This window comes from Eleutherodactylus coqui, chromosome 7 (assembly GCF_035609145.1).
Source record: "Eleutherodactylus coqui strain aEleCoq1 chromosome 7, aEleCoq1.hap1, whole genome shotgun sequence".
In the NCBI taxonomy this organism is placed as follows: Eukaryota; Metazoa; Chordata; class Amphibia; order Anura; family Eleutherodactylidae; genus Eleutherodactylus; species Eleutherodactylus coqui.
The window spans coordinates 155,324,898-155,330,897 of record NC_089843.1 but is presented as its reverse complement, the minus strand read 5'-3'; positions in this window follow the sequence as shown (position 1 = coordinate 155,330,897).

The window sequence follows — 6,000 nt, the reverse complement described above, 5'->3', positions numbered from 1 at the left end:
AAAGATAGGCAAAGCGCCAGGCCCGGATGGGTTTTCGGCCAGATTCTACAGAATCTTTGGAAAAGAATTGTCCCCCATGCTAACGCAGATGTTTAACGAGGTTTCTCAAGGGAGCCCCATTCCACCTCAGGCCCTCCAGGCGCATATAGTAGTAATCCCGAAGCCGGGGAAGGACACCACCTCCTGTGCAAACTATAGACCTATATCCCTGATAAACTTAGATGTCAAGATGTTAGCCAAACTCATAGCAAATAGACTCAGCAAGCACATCCCTGACTTGATACATAGAGAGCAGGTGGGATTTGTCCCTGGGAGGGAAGCCAGGGACAATACCATTAAAACGATCTCACTAATATCCAGGGCGAGAGCAGCAAATAAACCACTGTGCTTGCTGACAATAGACGCAGAAAAGGCGTTCGACAGAGTCAGGTGGAGGTTCTTGGAGGGGACCCTCCGTCAGATAGGCCTTGGCCAGAGAATGAGGGAATGGATTATGGCCTTATACAAGGGACCATCAGCCAGAGTTCGGGTGAATGGGACCCTTTCAGATCCCATCTCGATCAACAATGGAAATCGACAGGGGTGTCCCCTGTCACCCCTGTTGTACATCCTGTCCATGGAATCCCTGGCCAACGCCATCAGAGAAAACGGGTCAGTCAGAGGACAGATGGAGGGCCCCTCTGAGCATAAGTTAGCACTTTTTGCGGACGACCTCCTCCTGTTCCTGTCGAACCCAAGAGTAGGACTGCCAGTGATAATGAAGGAATTCGAGAGATATGGGAGAGTAAGTAATTTTAAAGTTAACCTACAGAAATCGGAGATCCTAAATGTAACATTGGCCCAGACGGAGGTGGAGGCCCTCTCGGATTCTTTCCCCTTTAAGTGGAAGCCTTCGGCCATTAAGTATCTGGGGGTACTGATCCCAGCTGACCCTACACAGATATATGAACTAAACTTCCTCCCATACCTGGAGGGCCTGAGGGCAGAATTGAGCAAATGGAGCCCGCTTTACATATCGTGGACAGGGCGGATAAATGCAGTCAAGATGGACTCCCTCCCAAGGTTTCTGTATCTGTGCCAGACCCTCCCGGTAGCCCTGAACCGGCAATACCTATCGAGTATCCGGTCATTAATCATTAAATTTGTATGGATGAACCGTAAATCTAGACTTAGCCACAGGCTACTAACAAGGCCCAAAGAAGAAGGGGGGCTGGGGCTCCCGGACTTTTCACTTTATTATAAGGCCTGTATGGCAAACCACATCCTCTCGCTACTACAAGCGAAAGCAACTAAATTATGGGTGGAAATGGAACAGGCAGCCGACTCTAGGATAGCTCAGGGGGCTCCCTGGATACCTAGACAGTATCTTGAAGAGGTGGAAAGCCTCTCACCTCACCTTTTAAAGGTCCTCAAGAAATGGGGGATATGGGCCACAAGAGCAAGATTGATATCAATACCAGGCCCACTTACTCCACTGGTGGCCAATCCACAGTTCCCACCAGCGAGAGATAAGAATACAATCCTGTCCATCCCAGATTCTCCAATTCCTAGAGTTGTTAACGTAGTAAACCAGGACGGGATGAAACCCCTGAGAGAGTTTTATGGTAATTCCAGTCCCCCCTCAGGAGCTTGGTTGAGCTACCTCCAAGTAAGGGGCTTTGTGGGGTCCCTGACGCCCGGGGAGTGTATCAAAAGACAGCTGACGCCATTTGAGGAGATGTGCATGTCGCCGGGGCCTACGGAGCACGGCATTTCGGGAATATACAAGTTGTTGCTGAACGCTGAGACAGGGGACTCCCTCCCAAACTACACGGGTCAGTGGGAGAAGGAGTTAGGGGCCAACTGCACTGCATCAGAATGGCAGAGGGCCTTCCTCATGTGCCACAAAAGCACCAGATACGGTAGATTACAGGAGCAGAATTTTAAGATCCTATCACGTTGGTATTGGACACCGTCAAGACTACACCAAATTGACAATAGAATACCGCCGATATGTTGGAGGTGCCAGAACGGTCCTGGGACAATGACCCACATTTGGTGGGATTGTCCCCCAGTCAGGACCCTATGGAGTAACGCGGAATTACTATACAACGACATGACCAGGTCTAGGGTGTCCATAACAGCGGAGATGGCCCTGCTCCTGATTCTGCCTGGTTCTATGGCTAGAGTGAAAGCTGACCTGTTGCGGCTGGTTATTCTAGCAGTGAGGATGTCGATACCTGATTTGTGGAAGTCAGGATCTCCACCCACACGAATAATGTGGTCAGAGAAACTTAATATGTTAATGAGGTATGAGGAGGAAGGAGCAGAAAGCGAAAAGGAACGAACCGGGATGTATAACCTATGGAGCCCGTGGATATCGATGAGAGCCTCAGACACGTTCAAAACCTGGCTGGAAACAGGTCAACTCGAAGAGTGAGAACACCAATACAAAAAGGCGAGGAGGTGAACTACCCCCTAAATCCCACCTCTCCCTACCCCCTCTCTCCTAACCTTACCCGTTCTCTATACCCCCCCTGTTAGTTAGTTATAGTGTGTATAACATTTACGAGTCAAGTTTTATTCAATATTGATATATGATGCAGATGAAGATGATCTAATTATTCTAACTATTTTCATTGTGCAAGAGGAAGTGAAGCAACGTCACAGGTTAAGATAGACCAATGTTTATTGTAATGCATCATATTGGTTTAATATGTAAAATCAATAAATTTAATTGAACCCAAATAGCTTGCCTACAGTGCTGTGGTTGTCAAACTTTGACTTTAAACCTTGGAAAAATGAAATCGGCTTACCCACTTTGAATGCATTTTTGCAAGGTGATCACTTAGTCTTGAAGGCTTCATAGCTTCATTCGAAAATGCCTTTTCACAAACGAGACACAAGGGAAGCTGAGCGTTTGTAGGGGAAGGGATGAATCCATATTTCAAGTATTTATTTGAATATTGACAGCATTTCTTCTTCTCAGCCATTTTTATACAGTATGTCTGAAGAATGCACTGCTTATGTAGCTCTATCATATAATGATGTATGACTTTTATAACTCCATGACTCCACTACAGATCAATCACACTGGATAACCTAAAGAACAACCTAACCCGCTGTATTCCATAATGCCGCTAATTGGCTGGAACTTTCAACTGCATGGGTCTCTGGGAGTTGTAGTTTATATCAGTGTTCTGAAAAGACACTTGGCGTCCATTAAGACTACAACTCCCAGAGACCCACACAAGTCAAAGTTTGAAGTGCTTCCAGCCAATCAGCGGAATTATGGCATACAGCGGGTTAGGTTGTGTTGTACGTTATTCAGGGTTATGAAGTGTGATTGATCTGTAGCGGAGTCATGGAGTTATAAAAGTCATACATTATATGATAGAGGCGCACAGGCTGCACACAACTCCATTACATGGAAGTGATTCATATGGAAATAATTACCTCGTTAAGGTTTTGGTTTTAGTTGGTTTCGGATTTCACTGATTGTTTTCGGATGGATCATCGACGAAACACTGAGGTATCATTACTAATTTTTAGAAAAATGTAGTTAGTAGATGAAAAAAAACAACAAAGCAATGCCCTTTATGTTCCAATGCCCCTATTCGTTGCCCTGCCCCCCAGGGGTCAATAACACCCATGTTGAGAACCACTGATCTAAGACACGGGATGCTGCTCTGACTGGCCATTAGTGCTCATGTGAACAGCACTGGCCAATCATAGCAGCACATAGTGTCTTGGACTGATACACAGTGTACCTCAGATAATCTGAGAAGTGGTGCAGTCATCTTTGTCTGTTATGCACAGTTATCTTTTAAATGCTTGGTGTGATGCATCTGCAACTGTCAAATAACTGGAGAATTAAAAAAGATACTCCAAAAGTACACATAAATGTGCCCACACAAAAATAGCTAATGTGTGCCTATTGTGTTGTACGCACATAACATCTTCCACTCCATGCCTAGTAAAGGATTGCTGGATAAGTGGAGGATAAACAAGTGATCCATTTATTGTGCAGGAACAATGAAAGCCTAGATAACATCTAATGTTGGTCCAACAGTAAATCCATGGAACAAATATTGAGAAAAATAGAAAAGGACAATTTTGTTATCAACATCTGGTGCTCTTGGCGGATCAGTCATTATAATGGGCGAGAAATACTTAGGCCAACAGCAGATAGCACCGTTTATCTTGGGATACCTTGAAACTAAACTTTCCACTAAACTCTTTAGGCTGCAACACCCGGCGCTGCAGTCAGACTTAAAAGCTGGCCGTACACTGGATATTTTGGACAGCTAAAATGCTGATGTAGACCGTTCGCTGCCAACCACTGGCACCTTTTCCTGGCATGAATAAGAGTGACAGATGTCGGTAAGTGACTGTGACCTGTCAAAAAGTTGAGCTGTCACATTGCATTTCTTTCAGCTACTGCCATGTGCTGTAGCTGAAAGCTAGTTCATGCTGAGCGAGAGATCCGCGTCCTCTCTATAGAAGCCCACATCACGGTGAATATAAGTTTTAGTTTACGGCATTATCGTCCAAGACAAAAAGTTTTACTGACCAGCTGTGGACAAGTTGTTTAGGACATATCTGTAAGAAACCTCTAATATATGGCCAGCTCTAACCCTTTCCAATCCAATTTGGAATCGGGGTTTTTCCTAAAAGGCGTTCTCTTTTTGTTGTTATACAACAGTGCCATCTGCTGGCTAAAGCCAGTGTGTGTGCATGCCAGAGAGGCTCTGACAGCAGATTGGCTGGCAATAGACGGTAAGAATACCCTGCCGGACGTTTTCTGACATTGGAGCTGTACAAGCTTCAATCAGAATGTAGGAATATGTCAGACAGTGGATTGGAAAGGGTTAATGGTTTGTACCAAACTGGACTTTCATCACCTATCTGTGGGATAAGTGATAAAAGTCTGATTGGTGGGCATCTCAAGAAAGGGGGTCTTGTGTTTCCTCTCCTAACTGCACGCCTCGCAGTGAGGAGACTTAATGGAGCAGTGGTCATGCATGCATGGTTCCGCAATACTCATTTTCAGTGTAACCGATGGAAATAGTCAGCGATCTCCGGCAGTCCTATTGAAATTAATGGAATGGCACGGAATGGAGCCACTGTCTCATTAAATCTCCTGCTCGCTGAGTAGGTTGCACTGACCTTGCAGTGAGGAAGAGAGGGGGACATGGTGAGACTCCCACTGATCAGACTTATCACCTATCTGCTGCACAACAGCCCTATAGTAGTATCCTATGTGATCTGTCTGGTTCAGTGGAATGGTAGGAGGTCTCGATATTGCTTGAGTAATATGGATGCAAACATGCGCCTACATTATGGCTCTATGAGCCGCCTTACAAACATTCGCTGGCTGTGTAGAACAGGCTATATGGTGCCAGTATTCTGTCTTCTATGCAGAGACCTCTTTAGTCTTTAGATTAAATAGAACAGTGCCGACGATGGTGCTTTTCTGCCTAGTCTAAGGGCTTATTCACAGGAACGCAGTTATGCTGCGTATTACGCATGCAAAATTCGCACACACAATACGCTGTGAATAAACCTATTGATTTCAATGGATTCGGTCACATGTGCGTTTTTTGTGCACGCATTTCGGCCACACAACAATATGAAGCATGTTCTATTTTCATACGTATTGCACATGAAAATAGCACAAATTTAATTAAACTTAGTTGACCATTGAAATCAATTGGAGCATGCTTGCATATTTTCTTCACATGCAAATACGCAGGGCATGCACACACAAAAACTGCAGTAAAATGCACACACAAAAACTGCAGTAAAATACACACATGCACGCAAAAATGCAGCACCCATCACACAAAGGTTCTGCGTAAATGCGTTTACGCATGTGTGAAGCCGGGCTAAAAGACTGACAGGGACTGAAAGTGTGAGCTGGAGACCAAAGAGGTCTCACATACTGATCACTATGGTTCCGTCCCTATGCCGTTTTTTGCTTACAAGAGGAAAACCAGGATGGATCCAAGGCGTAATCAG